This window comes from Sinohyriopsis cumingii, chromosome 9, assembly GCF_028554795.1.
Source record: "Sinohyriopsis cumingii isolate HCF-2022 chromosome 9, ASM2855479v2, whole genome shotgun sequence".
Taxonomy (NCBI): Eukaryota; Metazoa; Mollusca; class Bivalvia; order Unionida; family Unionidae; genus Sinohyriopsis; species Sinohyriopsis cumingii.
This window is the reverse complement of record NC_142969.1, coordinates 91,494,576-91,510,529: the sequence shown is the minus strand read 5'-3', so window position 1 is coordinate 91,510,529 and position 15,954 is coordinate 91,494,576. Positions and strand designations below refer to the sequence as shown.

General features: G+C 36.5%; 1 long non-coding RNA gene across 1 annotated transcript in view; it reads left to right on the top strand.

Annotated features, from left to right (window-relative positions):
- LOC149792236 (uncharacterized) overlaps positions 1-9,998 on the top strand; it is a 238,912-nt gene extending 228,914 nt beyond the window's left edge. The window contains exon 4 of the long non-coding RNA XR_016423286.1: positions 9,518-9,998. This is a non-coding gene — a long non-coding RNA (uncharacterized LOC149792236). The remainder of the gene's footprint in view (positions 1-9,517) is intronic.
- Positions 9,999-15,954: the final 5,956 nt, after the last annotated feature.

The window sequence follows — 15,954 nt, the reverse complement described above, 5'->3', positions numbered from 1 at the left end:
TTAGACTTAATTTCAATAGTTGTTGACCCAAACTCTTTCATGTTGTACATTTGAATATAATAGTTCCTTCTTTATTAATGCATTTAATATTACCATTAAATTCGAACATGTAGTATCCTTATTCTGGCAATATTATTTTGCGCTGACACGCGTGAAAGAGAGAAAGATTTTTTAATTGTAACGTATCGTTAACAATTGTAAGCATACCGCTATGATGTCTGCAGTGTCACAGTGTATTGTGATGTCTAGCACGGTGGAATCGTGCCGCCGCCGCCGACTTGTGGCATTATGCCCCGCCCAGATCCTCTATCTTGACAGCAGGTCGGCCAGTTCTAACACTAGCCGCTTAATGCAGACTGCCAGGGCAGGCAGCTGTTGCTACCGGTTTTATAAACCTTTGTTATGACTCTTTTGAGTTTGTACCCGCGACCTTTCGCGGATGTTTTAACAACTTAAATCGTCTAAGCAGCCTGTGTGTTTGTGTGTGTGTGTGTGTGTGTGTGTGTGTGTGTGTACGTGAGAGAGAGATAAAGTGGGGAAGAGATGCAAATCGTATATGTCTTTATATTTGCGTGTAATAGTCTTTGCATTGTTGTATGAGGGAGTGTGTAAAATAGTCGATATTGTCTAATATATATGTTAGATGTGCGCACAAAGCTCCTTATGTTAGTATCATTGACACCGCTTTACATTCTTCAGATTTTCACAAAACGTTTTGGTAAGTGTATTCTCTATTTTTATTTTAATTATGTTGATCGTTGGAATCATTATTCAAATTTACTTATATGTTGATGATTTTCTCATATGTTATCGATCAAAGTACATGCATACAATTGAAAGACAACTACAGCAAAATATAAAAAATATAAACAAGATACAAAATTGGGCAATTACAAACGGCTTCAAATTCTCGAAATCAAAAACGGTATGCATATATTTCTGTCAGTTACGACGACACCACGGTGAACCTAAACTCACGCTGGACGGAACACCTATTCTAGTTGTTGAGGGAACAAATTTTTTAGGTATACTCTTTGACAGAAAACTGACTTTTATTGCACACCTAAAGAACTTAAAAGCCAAATGCTTAAAAGCACTTAACCTACTTAAAGTAGTAACGCACACTGACCGGGGTGCTGATAGAAAAGTCATCGTGAATTTATGTAGAATGTTTATTCGCTCCAAACTGGACTATGGTTGTGTTGTATATGGTTCATCCAGAAAATCATATCTTAGAATGCTTGATCCAATTCATTATCAGGGAATAAGACTGGCTCTGGGAGCATTTAAAACATTCCCGTGTGAAAGCCTGCTGGCTGAAGCGAACGAACCACCGTTATCGCATCGTAGAGAACTGCTTTCCGCACAGTATGCTCTCAAACTAAAATCAAAGCCTCTGAATCCTGCTTTTTCGGCTGTTTTTCAACACAAATACAAAACCTTATACGAAAATAAACCAAACGCCATACCTTCCTTTGGCATTAGAATATCATCCAGCCTTGACAGTACAAAAATTGATCTGTCTAAAATTCACAATACGTCCATCTCCGAAACACCACCCTGGCTACTTAAACAACCCAAAGTACTTGTTACGCTACACGACGGACAAAATCTGAGACAAACCCTTCCGTCTTCCACAACTGTTATCAAGAACTCCTCACCGAATTTAAAAAATACACAAGAATTTATACCGACGGATCAAAGGATGAAGAAAAGGCTGCTGAAGCCTTCGTTTGTCGAAATCACACAACGCAAGTTCGCTTACCAAATGGAACATTAATTTTTTCAGCCGAAATCAGAGCAATAGACTTTGCTTTGCAACATATAGAAAACAAACGTATTTTAAACAGCATCATCTGCTCTGACTCACTATCAGTACTTCAGTCACTACACAATAGAAAACTTGAGAATCCATTATTGAAAAACATACTCATCAAAAATACCGAGATGAGTGTCTCCCACAATATAACATACTGTTGGTTACCTAACCATATTGGTATTAAAGGTAACCAAAAAGCGGATCGCACTGCTAAAATGGCCCTTACTCAAGAACCATCTGATTTTAAAATACCGTACAATGATTTTAAACCTAGTGTCACAAAGTCCTTACGCCAGAATTGGCAGGCATCATGGAATGATGCACTGAATAACAAACTTCATGCAATCAAACCAACTCTAGGAGAATTGACTCCTTCCTACAGAACCATGCGTAGGGAGGAGGTAGTCATTGCAAGAATCCGAATTGATCATACTTATATCACCCATTCCCACAAACTAAAAGGTGAAGACCCACCAGAGTGCGTTTCTTGCAATGAACCATTCACTGTCAATCCCTTTATGATAGAGTGTTTTGACCTGCAACCTACGCGCGATCAGTATTACACTGTGCATGACATGAAGTAACTTTATGATACTATAAACACGACTCGTGTCATAGAGTTCCTGAAAGCAGTAAATATTTACTCTAAGCTCTAAGTTTTATGCTATCACCTTGTGCACTTTTATGCGATATATATACTGTCCCTTTTTAATACCTTTCCGTGATTTTTCATTAACATACAACATTTACATCCCCGGTTGATCGGGAAGCTTTATTTTGCACCGTTACCATACAACCGTCTTAATTTCAACTATGTGCTTTTATATCGCTGGTCGATATGAGACTTTTTCTAATTTTTAAAAGATTATACATATAACATTTTGTTTGGCGCTAAATAGCCTTACAGTGCCGATGGGCCGTTAAAAATTGAATCAATCAATCAATCAAATGTACTCTATTCTGGATCTTAGAACATTTCTGTAATAGTTTTGCAAGTGATTTGGTTTTAATTTGTTTAGAACAGTCTATTAATTTGCAATTGGAAAATAGACGTGTCCTATCAAATTTAAAAAATTAAAAATAAATATAAATGATACAGCGCCTTTAAAATTTTCTGTTTGGTCTCTCGACATTTAGTCTGCGAAAGTACATAGATTCATTTGCTCTTAAGACATACTTAATTTGAGTGCATTCATTTTTGTTCAGTCAAGACTGAATATTTTATCTAGGATCTGATACACTATGATACAGAAAGAGTGTGATTTTGAGGGCACAGAAATTCAAGAGAGTCAGTCGTAAGCGGCGTGTTACAATCTCGACACGTGGTAAATGGAGCCGGGCGAGATGATTCTTTATTTTTTTGTTGTCCCAACCACTAAGTAAGCTCTAACGTACAAAAAAGGTCAGAAAAGTTGGTCATGACTTCAGTGCATAACAGGTTCATAAATTAGGCTGTATAATCTAACATTACTAGAGACGAACCGGTAAAGAGCATACGTATTGTCACACACACACACCTGCTCTATTGTGTTAAGTTCAAAACTTTATACTGACTTTATTGGAAGCCCATAACAGATTTGGCAATAATAATAACACCAATAACAATAACGTGGCTTCAACATTTATACGGGTACATTGGAACCGCTGTTTGTATAAGAAGAATGGTGTCCCCATAAAATGTATAGCTTGGAAACATTGGAAAAATAACCTCTCCGAAATGACAATGAGAATCAGTCCCTTGAAACTGTACTGGGCGTCTGTACCCATTAATAACAAAAATGCACGCGCTCTCGGTGCATTGCCTAAATGTAAATGTGTTAGGTACGTGACTATTAGGAAGAAGCGAATCGCATCCAATTCGAGAAACATACACAAGTTCCGTTTCGCTGCTAGATGTTGTGACTGATTTAATAATCGTTCGCGGTAGCATTGGTCCATTAGTAGTCTGTTAGTTGTAAGGATACAAGATTGGCGGACCGAGGCTGGGTAAAAAATATACTGTGCACAGGTGCGCTAAAATCTATTTGGAGTCGGGTATACTGGTGGAAACGCAAACTCCAGACCGGAGTTTTTCGGGTAAAACAGGAATAGCCCTGTATTACATTTGTTGTCTTGTTGTTAGATACCTATGTTTAGAGAAAGTATTTTATGCAGCGAATTCCTAGGATTGTTAGGAAAGAGTTTGAACCCGAATAAGATGTCGGAACATTTTCATCCTTGATTCATTCAGCTTGGTTAATTTATGTTTATTGTTGACATTTAGTTTACTTATAAGCAATTAGTGATTCAGAGAAACGTTTAGTTTTGGATGCAGAATGACGGGCTAATAGGAACAAGTCCATTGATTTAGAGCAGTTTCGGATGGAGAGTGACGGGCTAATAGGAACAAGTCCATTGATTTAGAGTTTTGTCTTAATCATATTTGGGAATCGTTAATCGAGTTGGTGGTTGATTTTAGGGAAAGTCATCAATTTTGATTAGACCACAGAAGTGTGACGTTTGTGTCACTCGAGGTCGAGTGATCATTTTAAAGATGAGGCTAATGTGATCAATTTGAAGTATGTGCATTTTGATCATAGCGCCCCGTTTTAAAGAATTCTTAAATTATTATGATTACTTGTCTAATTATTGGAATTCGGTGCAATGAAAATATTCCGTCTCCGAAACAATTACCCTACCCAATCACTAGAAGCAAGCGTCAGGGAGTGAAGTGTTAGTGAGTTCCCATGATCACATGGTTTACTAATTCTGAATTCTGGGGAAAACTGAATGAATGATTGGAATTACATAGCCCCTATTAACGTCTAGTGGTGTACATTGGTGGCACTGCAGTGGCAGTATTTACAGTAGGAAATCGGTAAATTGCACAACGGAATTAACAAGAATTGATTCATCAGATGCCGTTTATGTCGCCATTATGGCAACTTTGATGCAGTTGTACTGGTGAAATGTGCCTGCAAATAGCCGTTTGAATGGACTAAGGTGGCGTAGTTAAAATGGTTCCTTTTGTTAGGGGATAGTTGTATAGTTTCCACGGCGAGAACTGCTGGCGGTACGGAAACCTAACGAAGAAAAACCATGCAGATGTGCGATTGATACATTTTTGGCGGGTTGAGAGATGTGTGGTCTTGCATTGATTAGAGAACAATTTATGTATAGACCGGACACGTCGGGCTTTCTAATTTTCAACTGAAGTTGTATGAATGTCTTTGGAAATTTTGGGTAAACATATGACTTCTAGGGTGAATCGCGCCAGGATTTGACGCCGCTAGGTCAAGCAAAGACCCCTGGTTTGTAAATCTTTGTTACGCATATCTATATTTCGTCCTTGACCTTTTCACCGAAATCAAGTTAGTAGTGTTCTGACCTGTAACGTTTAGCTTGTAATAAAGATAATGCTTAGCGAAGATGTTTCTATCATTGAAGATTGGATATTCGAATCTTTGTTAATAGTAAAAATGCAAATGAAGGTTGCTAGTGTTTCGCGTGGAAAGTGATGAACTTGCCAACACATTTGAATGTTTCAGAATGGAGACTGACCTACGTACTGGCTATATTACTGTTTCGTAGCATTTTATATGATATTCCTTTCTTACACAATTATGCATTCCTGCCGTAAGATCTGTTCTAGAATCAGTCTTACCGTGTGTTCAATTGTTAATTTAGTTGCCTTTATTTATTCATTGGAATTACTAAGTCCCCATTACTATTATTGGGGTAGAACATTAATTTGGAATCATTGTTATTTCGGAGAGTGACATTGATGATGGTATTATTGTGATCTATCAAAAGTCTGTTAGAAGAGCTCCACAAACCAGATAGTTGGTACATTATCACGTTAGCAAGTACTGGCGCATGCACGCATTCAATAGCGGAATCTATCTGAAATATCACTGGAAGTGAATAGGAACTTCATGCATGTAACTTGGGATAGAACGTTTAGTTCTATAGGGATCTAATTCACAATGCTCTCAGTTGTTTTTAAATTTTTACTTTGTATTCTGGAGAAAAAAAACTTTCGTTGAGTTTTACAAAATTTGTTGGTTTCTGTTTTGTCTGTTACTTAGCGTAAGGCCATGGAATCATTAACATTCATGATCAATTATTATAGCTCAATTGCTTTGCAGAAAGGGAAGAGAGAGAGACAGAGAAAGAGACAGAGAGAGAGAGAGAGAAAGAGAGAAAATGCATGTGATTAATATAATTAATTCCCCAAGTTTTCTCATGGGTGCAGTGAATTATTGTAATGATAGAATTTCCATGAAATATGACTGCCTTTGTGAAAGGAAGTTGTCATTGTTTTGGGATGAATTTAAAGAGAAAACATACTGCTCATATTGGTAAGATTTATTTCGTTTGCTCAAAGAAGTAATAAATGGCAAGGTATTAGCAAGCACGAATCAAGTACAGAAGCTAATACCTTCTAAACAACATGACGTGCACAAATGCTTTCGATTTTGTGCGATATTTATAACGTCTATAAAGTCATCAGCAACCTCTAGATCACTACTATATTCATTGCACGCTACGGATTTCTTATTCTGCGATGTTTTCATTTGCTACATCGTTTTCAGAGAAAATACTTTGTTGTCTACTTTTCACTAGGGCTGGTATAAACTGCTGTTGACAATGCCGATGGCTCCTCTGACGGGCTGAGTGGCGCATCAGTCTCCGAAGCTTCTGATTGGCTAGCTTCAACATTATCACTATTTCCGGCTGGTGACACCATTGTTGACAATTGTTCTGCTCCCTCTGCGGCAGGGCTCATTGGTGCATCTGTCTGTTCTGCTGCCTCGACCTTTTCAGTTGGATCTACTTCAGAATCATGAATCACAGCGGGTGATGCCTCTGTTACCAGGTCATTATTATCTTCAGCTACAGTGGGTACAGGGTTGCCATAGGTCACTGAGATAGCTCCTTTAACCAAAAATGAAAAGGAATTATTTTATACGCTTCTAACAACGGCAAGAAAACTAGCAAAACTGATTTTGAGTACATTGTAAATGGAGTTCATGTTAACTGGAATAGACTTGCATTAAGGTGTATATGTGTAAGTTCTAATATCGCATTGCAATGATGATTACGTGGAAATAATAAAACTGCCTACGACGACTACAGTGCTGACGTAAAGTTAGGTATGGCTCGATGTAATTGAACATATAGACGAAATTATTATACCATCTTCAGAAAACACAATCTTACGTTTGTTGTACATGTTTTCCAACTATTTACGAAATATTACTACTCACCGATAGCGATTGCAACTAACACCAATGTTATGGATTTCGTCAACATCATGTTTGTTTTTCGTGTATATGTCTGGAATAAAAGGCAAAGAATGCCAATTAATGCATCATTGAAAACTGACATTTTTAGCACATCCAGCACAATACTATGTATACATATTGGAACTGAATATAACATGTTTACGGTAATATATTTTGTTCTTTCTTCTTCAATCTATCATCAATAAAAGACGTTTGTAGGGACTAAGATATTAGTGATTAAACTATCTTTCCAATCGTTCCAAAGTTACATTAACGAGATGGGATGTAGCAAGCGGATATACAGACAGATATACACATGCATATTTTGGATAGTTCGAAAAGCATGAATTTGAAAGCTGATTAATACATATATTTGTTTACTTATAAAAAAGGAAAGCGTAGACTTTCGCCATAATTTTAATTGGCACATACTTGTCTCTTTTATTGATGCGGTGTTTTTGTGTGAAATGATCTTTGTCAAAATGACATTATTTAAGATTGGTAATAGAATCTTTTGTGCAAAACAATTAGCAAGGCTTGGTATTGAAATATCTGCCAAAATGACAATCAAATGGATTTTAAATTCTCATTAGGTGTTCGCAATACTGGTTAAACAAAGGTATTTTTGAAATATTCCATCATGTAATAAAAGCGTATAATGATGATTGCAATATATGAAAACACGTGGATGACTTAAAACATTTGATTCGTCATTTCACAGGCAACGTTTGTGTAAAGATTGTAGGTTTGAATTTAAAACTCTTGTGTGTATATTAAATATATAGATCATTACACTTTGGGCTCATATCTTAATGATTAGAAAAATATTATAAAGAAAACAATTTAGAAAGAACCTATATTGAAATATGAACATGGCATAGGTCATGCAGATTATCTATTTGAACTAGTATAACAAACTGGCAAATTTGTTTAGCGGAAAGAAAAAGATGATAATACGCACATAACTAATGTGGCAGGGTCCAGTTTCGTAAATTGGCCCCTGGCAAATTTCTTAACTTAAGGCTATGGTGTGACTTTTTCAGCTATTATTGTTTAGTATTGATAGATATGGATATATTTGTGAACTAGGTGTTTTGGGCTGGTGTTGTTCTTGAAATTGATGTCAGTCATGTACACCTTCCATAGTTGCTCTGCAGTATGTTGATAGTGAAATACCAATAGTTGGCTAGGAAGAAGAGCTAGCCTCCCATAGCAGTAAACACGTGGGTTCAAGGCAACTAGAGTATCTCAAAAACGGCTTGGATGACAACTATTCTGAATTGCATCAAACTATTTAGTGGACAATGTTTTTCAAAATTTTCATCCAGGGAATGGGCTTGCGTTTGCACTGTGAGCACCACATGCTGTCAAAAATGGCATTTGGATGTGAAAAATGCAGGTATAAAATAGGGGTTGGGGTGCATGATCCTCTTCTGCTGTGAACTGCCATTGACTTCTCTGGTCAAGTGAATACTATTATTATGCTTTGTTTTAATATAGGTATCAAAAATATGGACCTTTTTGAGCTCACTTGTGTATTTGATTTTTTATGATTTTTTATACAAGGTCACTGATTGCGGCATTAAATTTGTACATAAAAACTGGACCCTGCCCCCTTAAGGAAAATTGATCATTTTTTGATGGTGCAGCCAGCCACATCTATTATACTTTTCTGTTTCGTTGTGTATATTTAAATAATTTGTATGCATTAGCTTTATTATATCTCCTTCCTTTTTCCATATATTCCTTAGTGTTGTATGTGATGTTCTTTGGAGAGGGAGGTAACTGTGTTTTGTACCTCCATGTGAGAACTGTTTACATCATGACATAGTAGCATATTTTGGATATAACTTTCTAAATATGGGAACAAAATGGTAACCATAATGTATTGTCTTCCACTTTCTGTAGCTGTCAAGGTTTTGCACCTCTATTTTTATGAATAATATTCACATTTCAATACAGACACACCTAAATAATTGCATAGCATGTCAACATGTATTCTTTAAAGTAATTTAACTCCACAGGAGCAGATAGAATTCAGAGGAATCATACATAAACATACTGTTGTGAATATTGAATGTCACCAGTGGAACGGTCTTAGAAATAATGATGCATATGGCATATTACTTGCTGTATTTTGGTGAGAAGAATGAAAGTTTTAGCACACCGACATAGTTTCTACCTTCATGACCCCACTCTGAAGTTGACATAAGAGATTCATATCTCACACTTGGGTGATAATAGAAAATGTTTCAATGTTATGTATATATCTTGAAATTTCTAGGTTCAGTTAACAAAGGGGGAAAAGCTTAAAATTAAGTGGCAGCTTCATGGGTTTGACAATGCACATACAGTTTCTCCTCTGAAAGTCTTATGTTTTCACTGAATGTTAAAAGTACATCAATATCACTTGTTTCTTTTCTTTTTGCAGGTGTCAGTTTGCATAGTAAGAGATTAGGATTAATCGGTTAGTCATGCTGAAAGAAACAATAGCTTCGATCTCATCCAGATACTCATTCTGATCTAAGTGCACAAGAGAGTGACTTTGACAGACAGACTTAGCTTCTGCAGGAGTTGTTTTATGGTACGTGCTTATCAAAAGCCAAGCCGGTGATATGCTTTTTATCTTGAACTGGATTTTCCACTATTAATATTTGTTCTATACCTTATCTTATTATTTACTATGATTTTGTAAACTCCAGAAAACATTAAAGTCAGTTGTAAGTAAATTGGTGCCTGAGAAGAAATTTCTCTGTTAAACTGTACTGAGTAATTTGTATATGTATGGTCAATTTCATTGGCTATGTATCAATGAATTTATTTGATATGTCACTCTTTGTAAGTTTTAGGGTCCTACACATCAGTATATCAATATTCCAGCATTGTCTAATGTTAATTGATTAAACTTTGACTTTTCCAGACTAGCTAGACTTGTGTTGCGATTACCCCCCCCCCCCAATATTCACTGACACAACACTGATGTCGCTATTAGCATCTCCAGAATGATAATGAAAACTTAGGAACCACTTCTTTTATATCAGTCTAAGAGTACTTCTAAAGCACATGATTTACTTAAATGTGTGATTTCTTTAAGTTTGCTAGAAGAGCTTAGAGAAACTGTTCACTTCTGTCACTGACACCTAACATATCATTTCTGTTATTCCCTCCTAAAATTTATAACTTCCAGATCTCTTCTTGACATTCATGAAACATTGTAAAGGAATTTTGATTTTGTACTGATGCTATGGCGGTAAACAAAGACCAAGAGCATTGTAGGTTGCAAACAATTTGAAATCTTTCAAGAAATGCAGTCAGTCATAATTCACAATGTAAATAATGCAGTGTTTTTTGCCGCAAAGAGGTAACTTTTTTAAAAGCATAATACCATTTTCAGTTTTGTGCACAAAAAGTTTTCCTTTATGCCACTGTACTAGATAATGTCTAAATATGTGATATAAACACAACTTTTGACATAAACCATTTTCAGCCAAATCCTTAAGGTGGCAGGGTCCAGTTTCGTAAATTGGCCCCTGGCAAATTTCTTAACTTAAGGCTATGGTGTGACTTTTTCAGCTATTATTGTTTAGAATTGATAGATATGGATATATTTGTGAACTAGGTGTTTTGGGCTGGTGTTGTTCTTGAAACTGATGTCAGTCATGCACACCTTCCATAGTTGCTCTGCAGTATGTTGATAGTGAAATACCAATAGTTGGCTAGGAAGAATAGCTAGCCTCCCATAGCAGTAAACACGTGGGTTCAAGGCAACTAGAGTATCTCAAAAACGGCTTGGATGACAACTATTCTGAATTGCATCAAACTATTTCGTAGACAATGTTTTTCAAAATTTTCATCCAAGGAATGGGCTTGCGTTTGCACTGTGAGCACCACATGCTGTCAAAAATGGCATTTGGATGTGAAAAATGCAGGTATAAAATAGGGGCTGGGGTGCATGATCCTCTTCTGCTGTGAACTGCCATTGACTTCTCTGGTCAAGTGAATACTATTATTATGCTTTGTTTTAATATAGGTATCTAAAAATATGGACCTTATTGAGCTCACTTGTGTATTTGATTTTTTATGATTTTTTATACTAGGTCACTGATTGCGGCATTAAATTTGTACATAAAAACAGGACACTGCCCACTAAATGCTAACGAATCGCGTTCCTTAATTGTGAAAATAAACGAAAATGTATTTTCACTGAAGATAGGAGGAAAACGGTTGACCCGTACATGTTAATTCTAAATTAGCACATCAACAAGGTAATTATTAATGACGAAAAATGTAGTGAGTAGGAAGTCGAGGAAATAGAAACAAATATAGAAATGAATATTTAACGAATTATGAAATGTGCGAATATAAATTTACTCTCCTGAATAAAATTGGGAGGAAAAGGCACTTACCTGATAAAAGTTTCCATCTTTGAACCAGCTTTGGTTTAGCAATATATACAAATTTAACTTTCACAGCATTTCCTTTTATCCGATTGATGCGACAAATGTACAACCAATAGGAGCATTTCTGGTAATTTTTGAGATGTTTTCAATCAAATCAATACAATGCGGATTTCAATTTCCTTGGGGCTGAGATCGGGCTACAGTAGTCTGTAAGCTAATTTTGTTTTAAATATGGGTGTGGAGAGAAGAAGAACAACAGTTTAATTGGGTTTACATAATGCATAAGTCGTTTATTCATATCGGATTGCCGCTAAAGTGCCTCGACGAAAGAGTGACTATTTGCCTTTGGGTAGGTAATGTTGTAGTATGGTTACATCCGATTAAATGCGGAGGAATTAGTTTATTTTCTGAATAAAAATAAATCTACGTGGAGATCAATATCTCACATGTTTGTACTTGGAATTCCCGTTATTTGATTACGTACAATGATGTGTATATACCGATAGATTGTGTCACTAACTATGCTGCATGAAAAGAGAAAGAAATGTTGCAAATATCATGACTCTTTCTTTCAGTGTGTTATTGAACATTAAATGATGAGAATTATGATTCAAGTTAACAATTTAACATACCATAAGCTTTTTAATTTCAATACAGAAACAGGAATGCTCCAATTAGGAACATCGGTAGATATCGCAGTCATGCTCCATGAGGAATTTCAAGCGAGCGTTTAATTCTTCTGAACAAGGTTATGTTTTACGCTTTTTCCTAAAGACTAAAGAGACGGCACGTTTCATTGTGTATGTGAGAAAGCTTGCCACTAGCATCTCCAGGATCGGTGATTCTTTCCGGGGTTTTCCCGGGTTCTTCCTCCACCATTAATACTGGCCGCCATATATAGCCAATCGTCTGCTGAAAAATGGCGTTAAACCCAACAACAACAACAATCATTGTGTATGCAGTCTTGATATTTTGTTCTTGTTGCATTGATTTACCCCAGTCTCCACTGCGTGAAAAGGAAAAAAAAATCAGTTATACCGCGCTTTATTCTATTTGTACCAGTATTTCATTATTAAAGATTCAGTAAGTCAGCACTTTAAGATATTTCTCACTCTCTCCTTTCTCTCGTGATCCTTTTACAATTTTTCAAGCGACATTTTCATTTCTCGCTCAGTTTTAGGGAGTGCAACTGAGAATTGCGAAAGAAAGCTATGAAACCGTTTTGATTTTCAACGTGCCTGAACATTGCCAATGTACGCCAGAAAGGATTCAGTTGCTGATGAAAGAGACATATATGTATTCCTGCTTAGAAACAAAGGATTCTCAGTGCATTGAATGCTTAATATTCAAATTAGTTAGTAGGCCCCAAGAGATAATGGGAGATTTTCACAATGTATCATTTACACTTGTAATGCATTTTCTCACACGCGCACAACCTAGCTCAAATTGAACAAGCTGCTTATTTAGGGAGATATAAAATCGCAAAGATAATTTAACGAACATTTTTTCCCGTAGAGCCTTCAAATATTTCTAAGACATATCTCCATAAAACAACTGGTCATTCTGTACGACATTGACCAAACGGATCGTCTGTAAGTATCGCACTAACTAAACTCTGCGTCTAGGTACTTCAATTGAAAGAGTAAATTTTAGAAATAGAAAATCTAGGGTAAATACTACAAAGCTACGAAAGAAAAGTAATTCTTCAAGAATAAAACAGAGGAATTGGCTATACAAGTTGGCCGCATGGACTAGGGCCATCCACCAGCTACGGCAAACCGCGAGTTTCGAATCCCTCATAAATTACTTCTCAACATGGTTTGATCGAATAATTTTATTTTTGGACCTTTCCTTCAAACAACAAGCGTTTTATTATATAATTAAATAATTCATTAATTTTCATAAACAAGAGAAATCATATGAACTATATGAGGAAAATGTGAAGAATCATTCCAATTAACAGCAGAATAATTTGCAGACAGCAAAGTCTACACTAGTTTGCAAATAAGTTTTCCTTTTGAAAATGATCCTTGATTGTAAAGATGTGGGTCATTCTTCTAAATGAAGGTGCTGATCAATATATGATATTTAATGCTTTGAGAGAGGATGGTGTAGCGTGATTTTTAACGGAGCTTTATCATTTTTTCATTCATATCGCTACGATGTCTGCAGTGGCAGTATATAGTGAAATCGAGCACTGGGGATTAATGCCCTTGACATGGGACATTATATTCCATTATCCTAACATTTGTCCAACCAGTCCTGAAACTAACCTCTAAATGCTGAGGGTCTGGCGAGGCAGCTGCTACTAAAATGTTTCTAAGACTATGGTATCACTCGGCAGGTTTTCGAAACCGCGACCTAACGCATTTAGTCGCTCTAGCCACTTAGGTCACCGGATCAGTCTTCAGAGTAGAGTACATTGTCTTTTATGTAGCGATGTTAGACTTAATTTCAATAGTTGTTGACCCAAACTCTTTCATGTTGTACATTTGAATATAATAGTTCCTTCTTTATTAATGCATTTAATATTACCATTCAATTCTAACATGTAGTATCCTTATTCTGGCAATATTATATTGCGCTGACACGCGTGAAAGAGAGAGAAAGATTTTTTAATTGTAACTTATCGTTAACAATTCTAAGCATGCCGCTATGATGTCTGCAGTGTCACAGTGTATTGTGATGTCTAGCACGGTGGAATCGTGCCGCCGCCGCCGACTTGTGGCATTATGCCCCGCCCAGATCCTCTATCTTGACAGCAGGTCGGCCAGTTCTAACACTAACAGCTTAATGCAGAGTGCCAGGGCAGGCAGCTGTTGCTACCGGTTTTATAAACCTTTGTTATGACTCTTTTGAGTTTGTACCCGCGACCTTTCGCGGATGTTTTAACAACTTAAATCGTCTAAGCAGCCTGTGTGTTTGTGTGTGTGTGTGTGTGCGTGTGTGTGTGTGTACGTGAGAGAGAGAGAAAAAGTGAGGAAGAGATGCAAATCTTATATGTCTTTATATTTGCGTGTAATAGTCTTTGCATTGTTGTATGAGAGAGTGTGTAAAATAGTCGATATTGTCTAATATATATGTTAGATGTGCGCACAAAGCTCCTTATGTTAGTATCATTGACACCGCTTTACATTCTTCAGATTTTCACAAAACGTTTTGGTAAGTGTATTCTCTATTTTTATTTTAATTATGTTGATCGTTGGAATCATTATTCAAATTTACTTATATGTTGATGATTTTCTCGTATGTTATCGATCAAAGTACATGCATACAATTGAAAGACAACTACAGCAAAATATAAAAAATATAAACAAGATACAAAATTGGGCAATTACAAACGGCTTCAAATTCTCGAAATCAAAAACGGTATGCATGTATTTCTGTCAGTTACGACGACACCACGGTGAACCTAAACTCACGCTGGACGGAACACCTATTCTAGTTGTTGAGGGAACAAAATTTTTAGGTATACTCTTTGACAGAAAACTGACTTTTATTGCACACCTAAAGAACTTAAAAGCCAAGTGCTTAAAAGCACTTAACCTACTTAAAGTAGTAACGCACACTGACCGGGGTGCTGATAGAAAAGTCATCGTGAATTTATGTAGAATGTTTATTCGCTCCAAACTGGACTATGGTTGTGTTGTATATGGTTCATCCAGAAAATCATATCTTAGAATGCTTGATCCAATTCATTATCAGGGAATAAGACTGGCTCTGGGAGCATTTAAAACATTCCCGTGTGAAAGCCTGCTGGCTGAAGCGAACGAACCACCGTTATCGCATCGTAAAGAACTGCTTTCCGCACAGTATGCTCTCAAACTAAAATCAAGCCCTCTAAATCCTGCTTTTTCGGCTGTTTTTCAACACAAATACAAAACCTTATACGAAAATAAACCAAACGCCATACCTTCCTTTGGCATTAGAATATCATCCAGCCTTGACAGTACAAAAATTGATCTGTCTAAAAATCACAAAACGTCCATCTCCGAAACACCACCCTGGCTACTTAAACAACCCAAAGTACTTGTTACGCTACACGACGGACAAAATCTGAGACAAACCCTTCCGTCTTGCACAACTGTTATCAAGAACTCCTCACCGAATTTAAAAACTACACAAGAATTTATACCGACGGATCAAAAGATGAAGAAAAGGCTGCTGAAGCCTTCGTTTGTCGAAATAACACAACGCAAGTTCGCTTACCAAATGGAACATCAATGTTTTCAGCGAAACAGAGCAATAGACTTTGCTTTGCAACATATAGAAAACAAACGTATTTTAAACAGCATCATCTGCTCTGACTCACTATCAGTACTTCAGTCACTACACAATAGAAAACTTGAGAATCCATTATTGAAAAACATACTCATCAAAAATACCGAGATGAGTGTCTCCCACAATATAACATACTGTTGGTTACCTAACCATATTGGTATTAAAGGTAACCAAAAAGCGGATCGCA